The sequence below is a fragment of the Phyllobates terribilis genome, unplaced genomic scaffold, assembly GCF_046119375.1.
Source record: "Phyllobates terribilis strain yellow unplaced genomic scaffold, ASM4611937v1 Scaffold_107__1_contigs__length_5663174, whole genome shotgun sequence".
Lineage (NCBI taxonomy): Eukaryota > Metazoa > Chordata > Amphibia > Anura > Dendrobatidae > Phyllobates > Phyllobates terribilis.
This window is the reverse complement of record NW_027362867.1, coordinates 1,943,841-1,967,896: the sequence shown is the minus strand read 5'-3', so window position 1 is coordinate 1,967,896 and position 24,056 is coordinate 1,943,841.

Here is a 24,056-nt window from a genome sequence, read left to right as displayed (position 1 = left end):
TCTGGTATATGAATAACATGATGTTTTTCAATGGCAAAAATCAATGAATATTGTAAATGCACAAACAGTAATTTCTCCGCATTGCAAGGTGCAATTCTGAAATTTTTTGCTTTTTCCTGCTAATCCTAGCATGATAAAGAAGATTCAAAGAGAGTGAGATGCCAGCTCCTTTCATTCAGTCAGTAGCTTCAAACATTTCTGGACGTTTTTCAATGGCAAAAATCAATGAATATTGTAAATGCACAAACAGTAATATCTCCACATTGCAAGGTGCAATTCTGAAATTTTTTGCTTTTTCCTGCTAATCCTAGCATGATAAAGAAGATTCAAAGAGAGTGAGATGCCAGCTCTTTTCATTCAGTCAGTAGCTTCAAACATTTCTGGTATATGAATAACATGATGTTTTTCAATGGCAAAAATCAATGAATATTGTAAATGCACAAACAGTAATTTCTCCGCATAGCAAGGTGCAATTCTGAAATTTTTTGCTTTTTCCTGCTAATCCTAGCATGATAAAGAAGATTCAAAGAGAGTGAGATGCCAGCTCCTTTCATTCAGTCAGTAGCTTCAAACATTTCTGGACGTTTTTCAATGGCAAAAATCAATGAATATTGTAAATGCACAAACAGTAATATCTCCACATTGCAAGGTGCAATTCTGAAATTTTTTGCTTTTTCCTGCTAATCCTGGCATGATAAAGAAGATTCAAAGAGAGTGAGATGCCAGCTCTTTTCATTCAGTCAGTAGCTTCAAACATTTCTGGTATATGAATAACATGATGTTTTTCAATGGCAAAAATCAATGAATATTGTAAATGCACAAACAGTAATTTCTTCGCATTGCAAGGTGCAATTCTGAAATTTTTTGCTTTTTCCTGCTAATCCTAGCATGATAAAGAAGATTCAAAGAGAGTGAGATGCCAGCTCCTTTCATTCAGTCAGTAGCTTCAAACATTTCTGGACGTTTTTCAATGGCAAAAATCAATGAATATTGTAAATGCACAAACAGTAATATCTCCACATTGCAAGGTGCAATTCTGAAATTTTTTGCTTTTTCCTGCTAATCCTGGCATGATAAAGAAGATTCAAAGAGAGTGAGATGCCAGCTCTTTTCATTCAGTCAGTAGCTTCAAACATTTCTGGACGTTTTTCAATGGCAAAAATCAATGAATATTGTAAATGCACAAACAGTAATATCTCCACATTGCAAGGTGCAATTCTGAAATTTTTTGCTTTTTCCTGCTAATCCTGGCATGATAAAGAAGATTCAAAGAGAGTGAGATGCCAGCTCTTTTCATTCAGTCAGTAGCTTCAAACATTTCTGGTATATGAATAACATGATGTTTTTCAATGGCAAAAATCAATGAACATTGTAAATGCACAAACAGTAATTTCTCCGCATTGCAAGGTGCAATTCTGAAATTTTTTGCTTTTTCCTGCTAATCCTAGCATGATAAAGAAGATTCAAAGAGAGTGAGATGCCAGCTCCTTTCATTCAGTCAGTAGCTTCAAACATTTCTGGACGTTTTTCAATGGCAAAAATCAATGAATATTGTAAATGCACAAACAGTAATATCTCCACATTGCAAGGTGCAATTCTGAAATTTTTTGCTTTTTCCTGCTCCTCTTAGCATGATAAAGAAGATTCAAAGAGAGTGAGATGCCAGCTCTTTTCATTCAGTCAGTAGCTTCAAACATTTCTGGTATATGAATAACATGATGTTTTTCAATGGCAAAAATCAATGAATATTGTAAATGCACAAACAGTAATTTCTCCGGATTGCAAGGTGCAATTCTGAAATTTTTTGCTTTTTCCTGCTGATCCTAGCATGATAAAGAAGATTCAAAGAGAGTGAGATGCCAGCTCCTTTCATTCAGTCAGTAGCTTCAAACATTTCTGGACATTTTTCAATGGCAAAAATCAATGAATATTGTAAATGCACAAACAGTAATATCTCCACATTGCAAGGTGCAATTCTGAAATTTTTTGCTTTTTCCTGCTCCTCTTAGCATGATAAAGAAGATTCAAAGAGAGTGAGATTCCAGCTCTTTTCATTCAGTCAGTAGCTTCAAACATTTCTGGTATATGAATAACATGATGTTTTTCAATGGCAAAAATCAATGAATATTGTAAATGCACAAACAGTAATTTCTCCGGATTGCAAGGTGCAATTCTGAAATTTTTTGCTTTTTCCTGCTAATCCTAGCATGATAAAGAAGATTCAAAGAGAGTGAGATGCCAGCTCCTTTCATTCAGTCAGTAGCTTCAAACATTTCTGGACGTTTTTCAATGGCAAAAATCAATGAATATTGTAAATGCACAAACAGTAATATCTCCACATTGCAAGGTGCAATTCTGAAATTTTTTGCTTTTTCCTGCTCCTCTTAGCATGATAAAGAAGATTCAAAGAGAGTGAGATGCCAGCTCTTTTCATTCAGTCAGTAGCTTCAAACATTTCTGGTATATGAATAACATGATGTTTTTCAATGGCAAAAATCAATGAATATTGTAAATGCACAAACAGTAATTTCTCCGCATTGCAAGGTGCAATTCTGAAATTTTTTGCTTTTTCCTGCTAATCCTAGCATGATAAAGAAGATTCAAAGAGAGTGAGATGCCAGCTCCTTTCATTCAGTCAGTAGCTTCAAACATTTCTGGACGTTTTTCAATGGCAAAAATCAATGAATATTGTAAATGCACAAACAGTAATATCTCCACATTGCAAGGTGCAATTCTGAAATTTTTTGCTTTTTCCTGCTAATCCTAGCATGATAAAGAAGATTAAAAGAGAGTGAGATGCCAGCTCCTTTCATTCAGTCAGTAGCTTCAAACATTTCTGGACGTTTTTCAATGGCAAAAATCAATGAATATTGTAAATGCACAAACAGTAATATCTCCACATTGCAAGGTGCAATTCTGAAATTTTTTGCTTTTTCCTGCTCCTCTTAGCATGATAAAGAAGATTCAAAGAGAGTGAGATGCCAGCTCTTTTCATTCAGTCAGTAGCTTCAAACATTTCTGGTATATGAATAACATGATGTTTTTCAATGGCAAAAATCAATGAATATTGTAAATGCACAAACAGTAATTTCTCCGCATTGCAAGGTGCAATTCTGAAATTTTTTGCTTTTTCCTGCTAATCCTAGCATGATAAAGAAGATTCAAAGAGAGTGAGATGCCAGCTCCTTTCATTCAGTCAGTAGCTTCAAACATTTCTGGACGTTTTTCAATGGCAAAAATCAATGAATATTGTAAATGCACAAACAGTAATATCTCCACATTGCAAGGTGCAATTCTGAAATTTTTTGCTTTTTCCTGCTAATCCTAGCATGATAAAGAAGATTCAAAGAGAGTGAGATGCCAGCTCTTTTCATTCAGTCAGTAGCTTCAAACATTTCTGGTATATGAATAACATGATGTTTTTCAATGGCAAAAATCAATGAATATTGTAAATGCACAAACAGTAATTTCTCCGCATAGCAAGGTGCAATTCTGAAATTTTTTGCTTTTTCCTGCTAATCCTAGCATGATAAAGAAGATTCAAAGAGAGTGAGATGCCAGCTCCTTTCATTCAGTCAGTAGCTTCAAACATTTCTGGACGTTTTTCAATGGCAAAAATCAATGAATATTGTAAATGCACAAACAGTAATATCTCCACATTGCAAGGTGCAATTCTGAAATTTTTTGCTTTTTCCTGCTAATCCTGGCATGATAAAGAAGATTCAAAGAGAGTGAGATGCCAGCTCTTTTCATTCAGTCAGTAGCTTCAAACATTTCTGGTATATGAATAACATGATGTTTTTCAATGGCAAAAATCAATGAATATTGTAAATGCACAAACAGTAATTTCTTCGCATTGCAAGGTGCAATTCTGAAATTTTTTGCTTTTTCCTGCTAATCCTAGCATGATAAAGAAGATTCAAAGAGAGTGAGATGCCAGCTCCTTTCATTCAGTCAGTAGCTTCAAACATTTCTGGACGTTTTTCAATGGCAAAAATCAATGAATATTGTAAATGCACAAACAGTAATATCTCCACATTGCAAGGTGCAATTCTGAAATTTTTTGCTTTTTCCTGCTAATCCTGGCATGATAAAGAAGATTCAAAGAGAGTGAGATGCCAGCTCTTTTCATTCAGTCAGTAGCTTCAAACATTTCTGGTATATGAATAACATGATGTTTTTCAATGGCAAAAATCAATGAACATTGTAAATGCACAAACAGTAATTTCTCCGCATTGCAAGGTGCAATTCTGAAATTTTTTGCTTTTTCCTGCTAATCCTAGCATGATAAAGAAGATTCAAAGAGAGTGAGATGCCAGCTCCTTTCATTCAGTCAGTAGCTTCAAACATTTCTGGACGTTTTTCAATGGCAAAAATCAATGAATATTGTAAATGCACAAACAGTAATATCTCCACATTGCAAGGTGCAATTCTGAAATTTTTTGCTTTTTCCTGCTCCTCTTAGCATGATAAAGAAGATTCAAAGAGAGTGAGATGCCAGCTCTTTTCATTCAGTCAGTAGCTTCAAACATTTCTGGTATATGAATAACATGATGTTTTTCAATGGCAAAAATCAATGAATATTGTAAATGCACAAACAGTAATTTCTCCGGATTGCAAGGTGCAATTCTGAAATTTTTTGCTTTTTCCTGCTTATCCTAGCATGATAAAGAAGATTCAAAGAGAGTGAGATGCCAGCTCCTTTCATTCAGTCAGTAGCTTCAAACATTTCTGGACATTTTTCAATGGCAAAAATCAATGAATATTGTAAATGCACAAACAGTAATATCTCCACATTGCAAGGTGCAATTCTGAAATTTTTTGCTTTTTCCTGCTCCTCTTAGCATGATAAAGAAGATTCAAAGAGAGTAAGATGCCAGCTCTTTTCATTCAGTCAGTAGCTTCAAACATTTCTGGTATATGAATAACATGATGTTTTTCAATGGCAAAAATCAATGAATATTGTAAATGCACAAACAGTAATTTCTCCGCATTGCAAGGTGCAATTCTGAAATTTTTTGCTTTTTCCTGCTCCTCTTAGCATGATAAAGAAGATTCAAAGAGAGTGAGATGCCAGCTCTTTTCATTCAGTCAGTAGCTTCAAACATTTCTGGTATATGAATAACATGATGTTTTTCAATGGCAAAAATCAATGAATATTGTAAATGCACAAACAGTAATTTCTCCGCATTGCAAGGTGCAATTCTGAAATTTTTTGCTTTTTCCTGCTAATCCTAGCATGATAAAGAAGATTCAAAGAGAGTGAGATTCCAGCTCCTTTCATTCAGTCAGTAGCTTCAAACATTTCTGGACGTTTTTCAATGGCAAAAATCAATGAATATTGTAAATGCACAAACAGTAATATCTCCACATTGCAATGTGCAATTCTGAAATTTTTTGCTTTTTCCTGCTCCTCTTAGCATGATAAAGAAGATTCAAAGAGAGTGAGATGCCAGCTCTTTTCATTCAGTCAGTAGCTTCAAACATTTCTGTTATATGAATAACATGATGTTTTTCAATGGCAAAAATCAATGAATATTGTAAATGCACAAACAGTAATTTCTCCGCATTGCAAGGTGCAATTCTGAATTTTTTTGCTTTTTCCTGCTAATCCTAGCATGATAAAGAAGATTCAAAGAGAGTGAGATGCCAGCTCCTTTCATTCAGTCAGTAGCTTCAAACATTTCTGGACGTTTTTCAATGGCAAAAATCAATGAATATTGTAAATGCACAAACAGTAATATCTCCACATTGCAAGGTGCAATTCTGAAATTTTTTTCTTTTTCCTGCTCCTCTTAGCATGATAAAGAAGATTCAAAGAGAGTGAGATGCCAGCTCTTTTCATTCAGTCAGTAGCTTCAAACATTTCTGGTATATGAATAACATGATGTTTTTCAATGGCAAAAATCAATGAATATTGTAAATGCACAAACAGTAATTTCTCCGCATTGCAAGGTGCAATTCTGAAATTTTTTGCTTTTTCCTGCTAATCCTAGCATAATAAAGAAGATTCAAAGAGAGTGAGATGCCAGCTCCTTTCATTCAGTCAGTAGCTTCAAACATTTCTGGACGTTTTTCAATGGCAAAAATCAATGAATATTGTAAATGCACAAACAGTAATATCTCCACATTGCAAGGTGCAATTCTGAAATTTTTTGCTTTTTCCTGCTAATCCTGGCATGATAAAGAAGATTCAAATAGAGTGAGATGCCAGCTCTTTTCATTCAGTCAGTAGCTTCAAACATTTCTGGTATATGAATAACATGATGTTTTTCAATGGCAAAAATCAATGAATATTGTAAATGCACAAACAGTAATTTCTCCGCATAGCAAGGTGCAATTCTGAAATTTTTTGCTTTTTCCTGCTAATCCTAGCATGATAAAGAAGATTCAAAGAGAGTGAGATGCCAACTCCTTTCATTCAGTCAGTAGCTTCAAACATTTCTGGACGTTTTTCAATGGCAAAAATCAATGAATATTGTAAATGCACAAACAGTAATATCTCCACATTGCAAGGTGCAATTCTGAAATTTTTTGCTTTTTCCTGCTAATCCTGGCATGATAAAGAAGATTCAAAGAGAGTGAGATGCCAGCTCTTTTCATTCAGTCAGTAGCTTCAAACATTTCTGGTATATGAATAACATGATGTTTTTCAATGGCAAAAATCAATGAATATTGTAAATGCACAAACAGTAATTTCTCCGCATTGCAAGGTGCAAATCTGAAATTTTTTGCTTTTTCCTGCTAATCCTAGCATGATAAAGAAGATTCAAAGAGAGTGAGTTGCCAGCTCCTTTCATTCAGTCAGTAGCTTCAAACATTTCTGGACGTTTTTCAATGGCAAAAATCAATGAATATTGTAAATGCACAAACAGTAATATCTCCACATTGCAAGGTGCAATTCTGAAATTTTTTGCTTTTTCCTGCTCCTCTTAGCATGATAAAGAAGATTCAAAGAGAGTGAGATGCCAGCTCTTTTCATTCAGTCAGTAGCTTCAAACATTTCTGGTATATGAATAACATGATGTTTTTCAATGGCAAAAATCAATGAATATTGTAAATGCACAAACAGTAATTTCTCCGCATTGCAAGGTGCAATTCTGAAATTTTTTGCTTTTTCCTGCTAATCCTAGCATGATAAAGAAGATTCAAAGAGAGTGAGATGCCAGCTCCTTTCATTCAGTCAGTAGCTTCAAATATTTCTGGACGTTTTTCAATGGCAAAAATCAATGAATATTATAAATGCACAAACAGTAATATCTCCGCATTGCAATGTGCAATTCTGAAATTTTTTGCTTTTTCCTGCTAATCCTAGCATGATAAAGAAGATTCAAAGAGAGTGAGATGCCAGCTCTTTTCATTCAGTCAGTAGCTTCAAACATTTCTGGTATATGAATAACATGATGTTTTTCAATGGCAAAAATCAATGAATATTGTAAATGCACAAACAGTAATTTCTCCGCATTGCAAGGTGCAATTCTGAAATTTTTTGCTTTTTCCTGCTAATCCTAGCATGATAAGATTCAAAGAGAGTGAGATGCCAGCTCCTTTCATTCAGTCAGTAGCTTCAAACATTTCTGGACGTTTTTCAATGGCAAAAATCAATGAATATTGTAAATGCACAAACAGTAATATCTCCACATTGCAAGGTGCAATTCTGAAATTTTTTGCTTTTTCCTGCTCCTCTTAGCATGATAAAGAAGATTCAAAGAGAGTGAGATGCCAGCTCTTTTCATTCAGTCAGTAGCTTCAAACATTTCTGGTATATGAATAACATGATGTTTTTCAATGGCAAAAATCAATGAATATTGTAAATGCACAAACAGTAATTTCTCCGCATTGCAAGGTGCAATTCTGAAATTTTTTGCTTTTTCCTGCTAATCCTAGCATGATAAAGAAGATTCAAAGAGAGTGAGATGCCAGCTCCTTTCATTCAGTCAGTAGCTTCAAATATTTCTGGACGTTTTTCAATGGCAAAAATCAATGAATATTATAAATGCACAAACAGTAATATCTCCGCATTGCAATGTGCAATTCTGAAATTTTTTGCTTTTTCCTGCTAATCCTAGCATGATAAAGAAGATTCAAAGAGAGTGAGATGCCAGCTCTTTTCATTCAGTCAGTAGCTTCAAACATTTCTGGTATATGAATAACATGATGTTTTTCAATGGCAAAAATCAATGAATATTGTAAATGCACAAACAGTAATTTCTCCGCATTGCAAGGTGCAATTCTGAAATTTTTTGCTTTTTCCTGCTAATCCTAGCATGATAAGATTCAAAGAGAGTGAGATGCCAGCTCCTTTCATTCAGTCAGTAGCTTCAAACATTTCTGGACGTTTTTCAATGGCAAAAATCAATGAATATTGTAAATGCACAAACAGTAATATCTCCACATTGCAAGGTGCAATTCTGAAATTTTTTGCTTTTTCCTGCTCCTCTTAGCATGATAAAGAAGATTCAAAGAGAGTGAGATGCCAGCTCTTTTCATTCAGTCAGTAGCTTCAAACATTTCTGGTATATGAATAACATGATGTTTTTCAATGGCAAAAATCAATGAATATTGTAAATGCACAAACAGTAATTTCTCCGGATTGCAAGGTGCAATTCTGAAATTTTTTGCTTTTTCCTGCTAATCCTAGCATGATAAAGAAGATTCAAAGAGAGTGAGATGCCAGCTCCTTTCATTCAGTCAGTAGCTTCAAACATTTCTGGACGTTTTTCAATGGCAAAAATCAATGAATATTGTAAATGCACAAACAGTAATATCTCCACATTGCAAGGTGCAATTCTGAAATTTTTTGCTTTTTCCTGCTCCTCTTAGCATGATAAAGAAGATTCAAAGAGAGTGAGATGCCAGCTCTTTTCATTCAGTCAGTAGCTTCAAACATTTCTGGTATATGAATAACATGATGTTTTTCAATGGCAAAAAATCAATGAATATTGTAAATGCACAAACAGTAATTTCTCCGCATTGCAAGGTGCAATTCTGAAATTTTTTGCTTTTTCCTGCTAATCCTAGCATGATAAAGAAGATTCAAAGAGAGTGAGATGCCAGCTCCTTTCATTCAGTCAGTAGCTTCAAACATTTCTGGACGTTTTTCAATGGCAAAAATCAATGAATATTGTAAATGCACAAACAGTAATATCTCCACATTGCAAGGTGCAATTCTGAAATTTTTTGCTTTTTCCTGCTAATCCTGGCATGATAAAGAAGATTCAAAGAGAGTGAGATGCCAGCTCTTTTCATTCAGTCAGTAGCTTCAAACATTTCTGGTATATGAATAACATGATGTTTTTCAATGGCAAAAATCAATGAATATTGTAAATGCACAAACAGTAATTTCTCCGCATTGCAAGGTGCAATTCTGAAATTTTTTGCTTTTTCCTGCTAATCCTAGCATGATAAAGAAGATTCAAAGAGAGTGAGATGCCAGCTCCTTTCATTCAGTCAGTAGCTTCAAACATTTCTGGACGTTTTTCAATGGCAAAAATCAATGAATATTGTAAATGCACAAACAGTAATATCTCCACATTGCAAGGTGCAATTCTGAAATTTTTTGCTTTTTCCTGCTCCTCTTAGCATGATAAAGAAGATTCAAAGAGAGTGAGATGCCAGCTCTTTTCATTCAGTCAGTAGCTTCAAACATTTCTGGTATATGAATAACATGATGTTTTTCAATGGCAAAAATCAATGAATATTGTAAATGCACAAACAGTAATTTCTCCGGATTGCAAGGTGCAATTCTGAAATTTTTTGCTTTTTCCTGCTAATCCTAGCATGATAAAGAAGATTCAAAGAGAGTGAGATGCCAGCTCCTTTCATTCAGTCAGTAGCTTCAAACATTTCTGGACGTTTTTCAATGGCAAAAATCAATGAATATTGTAAATGCACAAACAGTAATATCTCCACATTGCAAGGTGCAATTCTGAAATTTTTTGCTTTTTCCTGCTCCTCTTAGCATGATAAAGAAGATTCAAAGAGAGTGAGATGCCAGCTCTTTTCATTCAGTCAGTAGCTTCAAACATTTCTGGTATATGAATAACATGATGTTTTTCAATGGCAAAAATCAATGAATATTGTAAATGCACAAACAGTAATTTCTCCGCATTGCAAGGTGCAATTCTGAAATTTTTTGCTTTTTCCTGCTAATCCTAGCATGATAAAGAAGATTCAAAGAGAGTGAGATGCCAGCTCCTTTCATTCAGTCAGTAGCTTCAAACATTTCTGGACGTTTTTCAATGGCAAAAATCAATGAATATTGTAAATGCACAAACAGTAATATCTCCACATTGCAAGGTGCAATTCTGAAATTTTTTGCTTTTTCCTGCTAATCCTGGCATGATAAAGAAGATTCAAAGAGAGTGAGATGCCAGCTCTTTTCATTCAGTCAGTAGCTTCAAACATTTCTGGTATATGAATAACATGATGTTTTTCAATGGCAAAAATCAATGAATATTGTAAATGCACAAACAGTAATTTCTCCGCATTGCAAGGTGCAATTCTGAAATTTTTTGCTTTTTCCTGCTAATCCTAGCATGATAAAGAAGATTCAAAGAGCGTGAGATGCCAGCTCCTTTCATTCAGTCAGTAGCTTCAAACATTTCTGGACGTTTTTCAATGGCAAAAATCAATGAATATTGTAAATGCACAAACAGTAATATCTCCACATTGCAAGGTGCAATTCTGAAATTTTTTGCTTTTTCCTGCTCCTCTTAGCATGATAAAGAAGATTCAAAGAGAGTGAGATGCCAGCTCTTTTCATTCAGTCAGTAGCTTCAAACATTTCTGGTATATGAATAACATGATGTTTTTCAATGGCAAAAATCAATGAATATTGTAAATGCACAAACAGTAATTTCTCCGCATTGCAAGGTGCAATTCTGAAATTTTTTGCTTTTTCCTGCTAATCCTAGCATGATAAAGAAGATTCAAAGAGAGTGAGATGCCAGCTCCTTTCATTCAGTCAGTAGCTTCAAACATTTCTGGACGTTTTTCAATGGCAAAAATCAATGAATATTGTAAATGCACAAACAGTAATATCTCCACATTGCAAGGTGCAATTCTGAAATTTTTTGCTTTTTCCTGCTCCTCTTAGCATGATAAAGAAGATTCAAAGAGAGTGAGATGCCAGCTCTTTTCATTCAGTCAGTAGCTTCAAACATTTCTGGTATATGAATAACATGATGTTTTTCAATGGCAAAAATCAATGAATATTGTAAATGTACAAACAGTAATTTCTCCGGATTGCAAGGTGCAATTCTGAAATTTTTTGCTTTTTCCTGCTAATCCTAGCATGATAAAGAAGATTCAAAGAGAGTGAGATGCCAGCTCCTTTCATTCAGTCAGTAGCTTCAAACATTTCTGGACGTTTTTCAATGGCAAAAATCAATGAATATTGTAAATGCACAAACAGTAATATCTCCACATTGCAAGGTGCAATTCTGAAATTTTTTGCTTTTTCCTGCTCCTCTTAGCATGATAAAGAAGATTCAAAGAGAGTGAGATGCCAGCTCTTTTCATTCAGTCAGTAGCTTCAAACATTTCTGGTATATGAATAACATGATGTTTTTCAATGGCAAAAATCAATGAATATTGTAAATGCACAAACAGTAATTTCTCCGCATTGCAAGGTGCAATTCTGAAATTTTTTGCTTTTTCCTGCTAATCCTAGCATGATAAAGAAGATTCAAAGAGAGTGAGATGCCAGCTCCTTTCATTCAGTCAGTAGCTTCAAACATTTCTGGACGTTTTTCAATGGCAAAAATCAATGAATATTGTAAATGCACAAACAGTAATATCTCCACATTGCAAGGTGCAATTCTGAAATTTTTTGCTTTTTCCTGCTAATCCTGGCATGATAAAGAAGATTCAAAGAGAGTGAGATGCCAGCTCTTTTCATTCAGTCAGTAGCTTCAAACATTTCTGGTATATGAATAACATGATGTTTTTCAATGGCAAAAATCAATGAATATTGTAAATGCACAAACAGTAATTTCTCCGCATTGCAAGGTGCAATTCTGAAATTTTTTGCTTTTTCCTGCTAATCCTAGCATGATAAAGAAGATTCAAAGAGCGTGAGATGCCAGCTCCTTTCATTCAGTCAGTAGCTTCAAACATTTCTGGACGTTTTTCAATGGCAAAAATCAATGAATATTGTAAATGCACAAACAGTAATATCTCCACATTACAAGGTGCAATTCTGAAATTTTTTGCTTTTTCCTACTCCTCTTAGCATGATAAAGAAGATTCAAAGAGAGTGAGATGCCAGCTCTTTTCATTCAGTCAGTAGCTTCAAACATTTCTGGTATATGAATAACATGATGTTTTTCAATGGCAAAAATCAATGAATATTGTAAATGCACAAACAGTAATTTCTCCGCATTGCAAGGTGCAATTCTGAAATTTTTTGCTTTTTCCTGCTAATCCTAGCATGATAAAGAAGATTCAAAGAGAGTGAGATGCCAGCTCCTTTCATTCAGTCAGGAGCTTCAAACATTTCTGGACGTTTTTCAATGGCAAAAATCAATGAATATTGTAAATGCATAAACAGTAATATCTCCACATTGCAACGTGCAATTCTGAAATTTTTTGCTTTTTCCTGCTCCTCTTAGCATGATAAAGAAGATTCAAAGAGAGTGAGATGCCAGCTCTTTTCATTCAGTCAGTAGCTTCAAACATTTCTGGTATATGAATAACATGATGTTTTTCAATGGCAAAAATCAATGAATATTGTAAATGCACAAACAGTAATTTCTCCGCATTGCAAGGTGCAATTCTGAAATTTTTTGCTTTTTCCTGCTAATCCTAGCATGATAAAGAAGATTCAAAGAGAGTGAGATGCCAGCTCCTTTCATTCAGTCAGTAGCTTCAAACATTTCTGGACGTTTTTCAATGGCAAAAATCAATGAATATTGTAAATGCACAAACAGTAATATCTCCACATTGCAAGGTGCAATTCTGAAATTTTTTGCTTTTTCCTGCTAATCCTGGCATGATAAAGAAGATTCAAAGAGAGTGAGATGCCAGCTCTTTTCATTCAGTCAGTAGCTTCAAACATTTCTGGTATATGAATAACATGATGTTTTTCAATGGCAAAAATCAATGAATATTGTAAATGCACAAACAGTAATTTCTCCGCATTGCAAGGTGCAATTCTGAAATTTTTTGCTTTTTCCTGCTAATCCTAGCATGATAAAGAAGATTCAAAGAGTGTGAGATGCCAGCTCCTTTCATTCAGTCAGTAGCTTCAAACATTTCTGGACGTTTTTCAATGGCAAAAATAAATGAATATTGTAAATGCACAAACAGTAATATCTCCACATTGCAAGGTGCAATTCTGAAATTTTTTGCTTTTTCCTGCTAATCCTAGCATGATAAAGAAGATTCAAAGAGAGTGAGATGCCAGCTCCTTTCATTCAGTCAGTAGCTTCAAACATTTCTGGACGTTTTTCAATGGCAAAAATCAATGAATATTGTAAATGCACAAACAGTAATATCTCCACATTGCAAGGTGCAATTCTGAAATTTTTTGCTTTTTCCTGCTCCTCTTAGCATGATAAAGAAGATTCAAAGAGAGTGAGATGCCAGCTCTTTTCATTCAGTCAGTAGCTTCAAACATTTCTGGTATATGAATAACATGATGTTTTTCAATGGCAAAAATCAATGAATATTGTAAATGCACAAACAGTAATTTCTCCGCATTGCAAGGTGCAATTCTGAAATTTTTTGCTTTTTCCTGCTAATCCTAGCATGATAAAGAAGATTCAAAGAGAGTGAGATGCCAGCTCCTTTCATTCAGTCAGTAGCTTCAAACATTTCTGGACGTTTTTCAATGGCAAAAATCAATGAATATTGTAAATGCACAAACAGTAATATCTCCACATTGCAAGGTGCAATTCTGAAATTTTTTGCTTTTTCCTGCTAATCCTGGCATGATAAAGAAGATTCAAAGAGAGTGAGATGCCAGCTCTTTTCATTCAGTCAGTAGCTTCAAACATTTCTGGTATATGAATAACATGATGTTTTTCAATGGCAAAAATCAATGAATATTGTAAATGCACAAACAGTAATTTCTCCGCATTGCAAGGTGCAATTCTGAAATTTTTTGCTTTTTCCTGCTAATCCTAGCATGATAAAGAAGATTCAAAGAGAGTGAGATGCCAGCTCCTTTCATTCAGTCAGTAGCTTCAAACATTTCTGGACGTTTTTCAATGGCAAAAATCAATGAATATTGTAAATGCACAAACAGTAATATCTCCACATTGCAAGGTGCAATTCTGAAATTTTTTGCTTTTTCCTACTCCTCTTAGCATGATAAAGAAGATTCAAAGAGAGTGAGATGCCAGCTCTTTTCATTCAGTCAGTAGCTTCAAACATTTCTGGTATATGAATAACATGATGTTTTTCAATGGCAAAAATCAATGAATATTGTAAATGCACAAACAGTAATTTCTCCGCATTGCAAGGTGCAATTCTGAAATTTTTTGCTTTTTCCTGCTAATCCTAGCATGATAAAGAAGATTCAAAGAGAGTGAGAAGCCAGCTCCTTTCATTCAGTCAGGAGCTTCAAACATTTCTGGACGTTTTTCAATGGCAAAAATCAATGAATATTGTAAATGCACAAACAGTAATATCTCCACATTGCAACGTGCAATTCTGAAATTTTTTGCTTTTTCCTGCTCCTCTTAGCATGATAAAGAAGATTCAAAGAGAGTGAGATGCCAGCTCCTTTCAATCAGTCAGTAGCTTCAAACATTTCTGGTATATGAATAACGATGTTTTTCAATGGCAAAAATCAATGAATATTGTAAATGCACAAACAGTAATTTCTCCGCATTGCAAGGTGCAATTCTGAAATTTTTTGCTTTTTCCTGCTAATCCTGGCATGATAAAGAAGATTCAAAGAGAGTGAGATGCCAGCTCTTTTCATTCAGTCAGTAGCTTCAAACATTTCTGGTATATGAATAACATGAGGTTTTTCAATGGCAAAAATCAATGAATATTGTAAATGCACAAACAGTAATTTCTCCGCATTGCAAGGTGCAATTCTGAAATTTTTTGCTTTTTCCTGCTAATCCTAGCATGATAAAGAAGATTCAAAGAGTGTGAGATGGCAGCTCCTTTCATTCAGTCAGTAGCTTCAAACATTTCTGGACGTTTTTCAATGGCAAAAGTCAATGAATATTGTAAATGCACAAACAGTAATATCTCCACATTGCAACGTGCAATTCTGAAATTTTTTGCTTTTTCCTGCTCCTCTTAGCATGATAAAGAAGATTCAAAGAGAGTGAGATGCCAGCTCTTTTCATTCAGTCAGTAGCTTCAAACATTTCTGGTATATGAATAACGATGTTTTTCAATGGCAAAAATCAATGAATATTGTAAATGCACAAAACAGTAATTTCTCCGCATTGCAAGGTGCAATTCTGAAATTTTTTGCTTTTTCCTGCTAATCCTAGCATGATAAAGAAGATTCAAAGAGAGTGAGATGCCAGCTCCTTTCATTCAGTCAGTAGCTTCAAACATTTCTGGACGTTTTTCAATGGCAAAAATCAATGAATATTGTAAATGCACAAACAGTAATATCTCCGCATTGCAATGTGCAATTCTGAAATTTTTTGCTTTTTCCTGCTAATCCTAGCATGATAAAGAAGATTCAAAGAGAGTGAGATGCCAGCTCTTTTCATTCAGTCAGTAGCTTCAAACATTTCTGGTATATGAATAACGATGTTTTTCAATGGCAAAAATCAATGAATATTGTAAAAGCACAAACAGTAATTTCTCCGCATTGCAAGGTGCAATTCTGAAATTTTTTGCTTTTTCCTGCTAATCCTAGCATGATAAAGAAGATTCAAAGAGAGTGAGATGCCAGCTCCTTTCATTCAGTCAGTAGCTTCAAACATTTCTGGACGTTTTTCAATGGCAAAAATCAATGAATATTGTAAATGCACAAACAGTAATATCTCCACATTGCAAGGTGCAATTCTGAAATTTTTTGCTTTTTCCTGCTCCTCTTAGCATGATAAAGAAGATTCAAAGAGAGTGAGATACCAGCTCTTTTCATTCAGTCAGTAGCTTCAAACATTTCTGGTATATGAATAACATGATGTTTTTCAATGGCAAAAATCAATGAATATTGTAAATGCACAAATAGTAATTTCTCCGCATTGCAAGGTGCAATTCTGAAATTTTTTGCTTTTTCCTGCTAATCCTAGCATGATAAAGAAGATTCAAAGAGAGTGAGATGCCAGCTCCTTTCATTCAGTCAGTAGCTTCAAACATTTCTGGACGTTTTTCAATGGCAAAAATCAATGAATATTGTAAATGCACAAACAGTAATATCTCCACATTGCAAGGTGCAATTCTGAAATTTTTTGCTTTTTCCTGCTAATCCTGGCATGATAAAGAAGATTCAAAGAGAGTGAGATGCCAGCTCTTTTCATTCAGTCAGTAGCTTCAAACATTTCTGGTATATGAATAACATGATGTTTTTCAATGGCAAAAATCAATGAATATTGTAAATGCACAAACAGTAATTTCTGCGCATTGCAAGGTGCAATTCTGAAATTTTTTGCTTTTTCCTGCTAATCCTAGCATGATAAAGAAGATTCAAAGAGAGTGAGATGCCAGCTCCTTTCATTCAGTCAGTAGCTTCAAACATTTCTGGACGTTTTTCAATGGCAAAAATCAATGAATATTGTAAATGCACAAACAGTAATATCTCCACATTGTAAGGTGCAATTCTGAAATTTTTTGCTTTTTCCTGCTAATCCTGGCATGATAAAGAAGATTCAAAGAGAGTGAGATGCCAGCTCTTTTCATTCAGTCAGTAGCTTCAAACATTTCTGGTATATGAATAACATGATGTTTTTCAATGGCAAAAATCAATGAATATTGTAAATGCACAAACAGTAATTTCTCCGCATTGCAAGGTGCAATTCTGAAATTTTTTGCTTTTTCCTGCTAATCCTAGCATGATAAAGAAGATTCAAAGAGAGTGAGATGCCAGCTCCTTTCATTCAGTCAGTAGCTTCAAACATTTCTGGACGTTTTTCAATGGCAAAAATCAATGAATATTGTAAATGCACAAACAGTAATATCTCCACATTGCAATGTGCAATTCTGAAATTTTTTTCTTTTTCCTGCTCCTCTTAGCATGATAAAGAAGATTCAAAGAGAGTGAGATGCCAGCTCTTTTCATTCAGTCAGTAGCTTCAAACATTTCTGGTATATGAATAACATGATGTTTTTCAATGGCAAAAATCAATGAATATTGTAAATGCACAAACAGTAATTTCTCCGCATTGCAAGGTGCAATTCTGAAATTTTTTGCTTTTTCCTGCTAATCCTAGCATGATAAAGAAGATTCAAAGAGAGTGAGATGCCAGCTCCTTTCATTCAGTCAGTAGCTTCAAACATTTCTGGACGTTTTTCAATGGCAAAAATCAATGAATATTGTAAATGCACAAACAGTAATATCTCCGCATTGCAATGTGCAATTCTGAAATTTTTTGCTTTTTCCTGCTAATCCTAGCATGATAAAGAAGATTCAAAGAGAGTGAGATGCCAGCTCTTTTCAGTCAGTAGCTTCAAACATTTCTGGTATATGAATAACATGATGTTTTTCAATGGCAAAAATCAATGAATATTGTAAATGCACAAACAGTAATTTCTCCGCATTGCAAGGTGCAATTCTGAAATTTTTTGCTTTTTCCTGCTAATCCTAGCATGATAAAGAAGATTCAAAGAGAGTGAGATGCCAGCTCCTTTCATTCAGTCAGTAGCTTCAAACATTTCTGGACGTTTTTCAATGGCAAAAATCAATGAATATTGTAAATGCACAAACAGTAATATCTCCACATTGCAAGGTGCAATTCTGAAATTTTTTGCTTTTTCCTGCTAATCCTGGCATGATAAAGAAGATTCAAAGAGAGTGAGATGCCAGCTCTTTTCATTCAGTCAGTAGCTTCAAACATTTCTGGTATATGAATAACATGATGTTTTTCAATGGCAAAAATCAATGAATATTGTAAATGCACAAACAGTAATTTCTCCGCATTGCAAGGTGCAATTCTGAAATTTTTTGCTTTTTCCTGCTAATCCTAGCATGATAAAGAAGATTCAAAGAGTGTGAGATGCCAGCTCCTTTCATTCAGTCAGTAGCTTCAAACATTTCTGGACGTTTTTCAATGGCAAAAATCAATGAATATTGTAAATGCACAAACAGTAATATCTCCACATTGCAACGTGCAATTCTGAAATTTTTTGCCTTTTCCTGCTCCTCTTAGCATGATAAAGAAGATTCAAAGAGAGTGAGATGCCAGCTCTTTTCATTCAGTCAGTAGCTTCAAACATTTCTGGTATATGAATAACATGATGTTTTTCAATGGCAAAAATCAATGAATATTGTAAATGCACAAACAGTAATTTCTCCGCATTGCAAGGTGCAATTCTGAAATTTTTTGCTTTTTCCTGCTAATCCTAGCATGATAAAGAAGATTCAAAGAGAGTGAGATGCCAGCTCCTTTCATTCAGTCAGTAGCTTCAAACATTTCTGGACGTTTTTCAATGGCAAAAATCAATGAATATTGTAAATGCACAAACAGTAATATCTCCGCATTGCAATGTGCAATTCTGAAATTTTTTGCTTTTTCCTGCTAATCCTAGCATGATAAAGAAGATTCAAAGAGAGTGAGATGCCAGCTCTTTTCATTCAGTCAGTAGCTTCAAACATTTCTGGTATATGAATAACGATGTTTTTCAATGGCAAAAATCAATGAATATTGTAAATGCACAAACAGTAATTTCTCTGCATTGCAAGGTGCAATTCTGAAATTTTTTGCTTTTTCCTGCTAATCCTAGCATGATAAAGAAGATTCAAAGAGAGTGAGATGCCAGCTCCTTTCATTCAGTCAGTAGCTTCAAACATTTCTGGACGTTTTTCAATGGCAAAAATCAATGAATATTGTAAATGCACAAACAGTAATATCTCCACATTGCAAGGTGCAATTCTGAAATTTTTTGCTTTTTCCTGCTAATCCTGGCATGATAAAGAAGATTCAAAGAGAGTGAGATGCCAGCTCTTTTCATTCAGTCAGTAGCTTCAAACATTTCTGGTATATGAATAACATGATGTTTTTCAATGGCAAAAATCAATGAATATTGTAAATGCACAAACAGTAATATCTCCGCATTGCAATGTGCAATTCTGAAATTTTTTGCTTTTTCCTGCTAATCCTAGCATGATAAAGAAGATTCAAAGAGTGTGAGATGCCAGCTCTTTTCATTCCGTCAGTAGCTTCAAACATTTCTGGTATATGAATAACATGATGTTTTTCAATGGCAAAAATCAATGAATATTGTAAATGCACAAACAGTAATTTCTCCGGATTGCAAGGTGCAATTCTGAAATTTTTTGCTTTTTCCTGCTAATCCTAGCATGATAAAGAAGATTCAAAGAGAGTGAGATGCCAGCTCCTTTCATTCAGTCAGTAGCTTCAAACATTTCTGGACGTTTTTCAATGGCAAAAATCAATGAATATTGTAAATGCACAAACAGTAATATCTCCGCATTGCAATGTGCAATTCTGAAATTTTTTGCTTTTTCCTGCTAATCCTAGCATGATAAAGAAGATTCAAAGAGTGTGAGATGCCAGCTCTTTTCATTCAGTCAGTAGCTTCAAACATTTCTGGTATATGAATAACATGATGTTTTTCAATGGCAAAAATCAATGAATATTGTAAATGCACAAACAGTAATTTCTCCGGATTGCAAGGTGCAATTCTGAAATTTTTTGCTTTTTCCTGCTAATCCTAGCATGATAAAGAAGATTCAAAGAGAGTGAGATGCCAGCTCCTTTCATTCAGTCAGTAGCTTCAAACATTTCTGGACGTTTTTCAATGGCAAAAATCAATGAATATTGTAAATGCACAAACAGTAATATCTCCACATTGCAAGGTGCAATTCTGAAATTTTTTGCTTTTTCCTGCTAATCCTAGCATGATAAAGAAGATTCAAAGAGAGTGAGATGCCAGCTCTTTTCATTCAGTCAGTAGCTTCAAACATTTCTGGTATATGAATAACATGATGTTTTTCAATGGCAAAAATCAATGAATATTGTAAATGCACAAACAGTAATTTCTCCGTATTGCAAGGTGCAATTCTGAAATTTTTAGCTTTTTCCTGCTAATCCTAGCATGATAAAGAAGATTCAAAGAGAGTGAGATGCCAGCTCCTTTCATTCAGTCAGTAGCTTCAAACATTTCTGGACGTTTTTCAATGGCAAAAATCAATGAATATTGTAAATGCACAAACAGTAATATCTAAGCATTGCAAGGTGCAATTCTGAAATTTTTTGCTTTTTTCTGCTAATCCTAGCATGATAAAGAAGATTCAAAGAGAGTGAGATGCCAGCTCCTTTCATTCAGTCAGTAGCTTCAAACATTTCTGGACGTTTTTCAATGGCAAAAATCAATGAATATTGTAAATGCACAAACAGTAATATCTCCACATTGCAAGGTGCAATTCTGAAATTTTTTGCTTTTTCCTGCTAATCCTGGCATGATAAAGAAGATTCAAAGAGAGTGAGATGCCAGCTCTTTTCATTCAGCCAGTAGCTTCAAACATTTCTGGTATATGAATTACATGATGTTTTTCAATGGCAAAAATCAATGAATATTGTAAATGCACAAACAGTAATTTCTCCGCATTGCAAGGTGCAATTCTGAAATTTTTTGCTTTTTCCTGCTAATCCTAGCATGATAAAGAAGATTCAAAGAGAGTGAGATGCCAGCTCCTTTCATTCAGTCAGTAGCTTCAAACATTTCTGGACGTTTTTCAATGGCAAAAATCAATGAATATTGTAAATGCACAAACAGTAATATCTCCGCATTGCAATGTGCAATTCTGAAATTTTTTGCTTTTTCCTGCTAATCCTAGCATGATAAAGAAGATTCAAAGAGAGTGAGATGCCAGCTCTTTTCATTCAGTCAGTAGCTTCAAACATTTCTGGTATATGAATAACATGATGTTTTTCAATGGCAAAAATCAATGAATATTGTAAATGCACAAACAGTAATTTCTCCGCATTGCAAGGTGCAATTCTGAAATTTTTTGCTTTTTCCTGCTAATCCTAGCATGATAAAGAAGATTCAAAGAGAGTGAGATGCCAGCTCCTTTCATTCAGTCAGTAGCTTCAAACATTTTGGACGTTTTTCAATGGCAAAAATCAATGAATATTGTAAATGCACAAACAGTAATATCTCCACATTGCAAGGTGCAATTCTGAAATTTTTTGCTTTTTCCTGCTCCTCTTAGCATGATAAAGAAGATTCAAAGAGAGTGAGATGCCAGCTCTTTTCATTCAGTCAGTAGCTTCAAACATTTCTGGTATATGAATAACATGATGTTTTTCAATGGCAAAAATCAATGAATATTGTAAATGCACAAACAGTAATTTCTCCGCATTGCAAGGTGCAATTCTGAAATTTTTTGCTTTTTCCTGCTAATCCTAGCATGATAAAGAAGATTCAAAGAGAGTGAGATGCCAGCTCCTTTCATTCAGTCAGTAGCTTCAAACATTTCTGGACGTTTTTCAATGGCAAAAATCAATGAATATTGTAAATGCACAAACAGTAATATCTCCACATTGCAACGTGCAATTCTGAAATTTTTTGCTTTTTCCTGCTCCTCTTAGCATGATAAAGAAGATTCAAAGAGAGTGAGATGCCAGCTCTTTTCATTCAGTCAGTAACTTCAAACATTTCTGGTATATGAATAACATGATGTTTTTCAATGGCAAAAATCAATGAATATTGTAAATGCACAAACAGTAATTTCTCCGCATTGCAAGGTGCAATTCTGAAATTTTTTGCTTTTTCCTGCTGCTCTTAGCATGATAAAGAAGATTCAAAGAGAGTGAGATGCCAGCTCTTTTCATTCAGTAAGTAGCTTCAAACATTTCTGGCATATGAATAACATGATGTTTTTCAATGGCAAAAATCAATGAATATTGTAAATACACAAACAGTAATTTCTCCGCATTGCAAGGTGCAATTCTGAAATTTTTTGCTTTTTCCTGCTAATCCTAGCATGATAAAGAAGATTCAAAGAGAGTGAGATGCCAGCTCCTTTCATTCAGTCAGTAGCTTCAAACATTTCTGGACGTTTTTCAATGGCAAAAATCAATGAATATTGTAAATGCACAAACAGTAATATCTCCACATTGCAAGGTGCAATTCTGAAATTTTTTGCTTTTTCCTGCTCCTCTTAGCATGATAAAGAAGATTCAAAGAGAGTGAGATGCCAGCTCTTTTCATTCAGTCAGTAGCTTCAAACATTTCTGGTATATGAATAACATGATGTTTTTCAATGGCAAAAATCAATGAATATTGTAAATGCACAAACAGTAATTTCTCCGGATTGCAAGGTGCAATTCTGAAATTTTTTGCTTTTTCCTGCTAATCCTAGCATGATAAAGAAGATTCAAAGAGAGTGAGATGCCAGCTCCTTTCATTCAGTCAGTAGCTTCAAACATTTCTGGACGTTTTTCAATGGCAAAAATCAATGAATATTGTAAATGCACAAACAGTAATATCTCCACATTGCAAGGTGCAATTCTGAAATTTTTTGCTTTTTCCTGCTCCTCTTAGCATGATAAAGAAGATTCAAAGAGAGTGAGATGCCAGCTCTTTTCATTCAGTCAGTAGCTTCAAACATTTCTGGTATATGAATAACATGATGTTTTTCAATGGCAAAAATCAATGAATATTGTAAATGCACAAACAGTAATTTCTCCGCATTGCAAGGTGCAATTCTGAAATTTTTTGCTTTTTCCTGCTAATCCTAGCATGATAAAGAAGATTCAAAGAGAGTGAGATGCCAGCTCCTTTCATTCAGTCAGTAGCTTCAAACATTTCTGGACGTTTTTCAATGGCAAAAATCAATGAATATTGTAAATGCACAAACAGTAATATCTCCACATTGCAAGGTGCAATTCTGAAATTTTTTGCTTTTTCCTGCTCCTCTTAGCATGATAAAGAAGATTCAAAGAGAGTGAGATGCCAGCTCTTTTCATTCAGTCAGTAGCTTCAAACATTTCTGGTATATGAATAACATGATGTTTTTCAATGGCAAAAATCAATGAATATTGTAAATGCACAAACAGTAATTTCTCCGGATTGCAAGGTGCAATTCTGAAATTTTTTGCTTTTTCCTGCTAATCCTAGCATGATAAAGAAGATTCAAAGAGAGTGAGATGCCAGCTCCTTTCATTCAGTCAGTAGCTTCAAACATTTCTGGACGTTTTTCAATGGCAAAAATCAATGAATATTGTAAATGCACAAACAGTAATATCTCCACATTGCAAGGTGCAATTCTGAAATTTTTTGCTTTTTCCTGCTCCTCTTAGCATGATAAAGAAGATTCAAAGAGAGTGAGATGCCAGCTCTTTTCATTCAGTCAGTAGCTTCAAACATTTCTGGTATATGAATAACATGATGTTTTTCAATGGCAAAAATCAATGAATATTGTAAATGCACAAACAGTAATTTCTCCGCATTGCAAGGTGCAATTCTGAAATTTTTTGCTTTTTCCTGCTAATCCTAGCATGATAAAGAAGATTCAAAGAGAGTGAGATGCCAGCTCCTTTCATTCAGTCAGTAGCTTCAAACATTTCTGGACGTTTTTCAATGGCAAAAATCAATGAATATTGTAAATGCACAAACAGTAATATCTCCACATTGCAAGGTGCAATTCTGAAATTTTTTGCTTTTTCCTGCTAATCCTGGCATGATAAAGAAGATTCAAAGAGAGTGAGATGCCAGCTCTTTTCATTCAGTCAGTAGCTTCAAACATTTCTGGTATATGAATAACATGATGTTTTTCAATGGCAAAAATCAATGAATATTGTAAATGCACAAACAGTAATTTCTCCGCATTGCAAGGTGCAATTCTGAAATTTTTTGCTTTTTCCTGCTAATCCTAGCATGATAAAGAAGATTCAAAGAGCGTGAGATGCCAGCTCCTTTCATTCAGTCAGTAGCTTCAAACATTT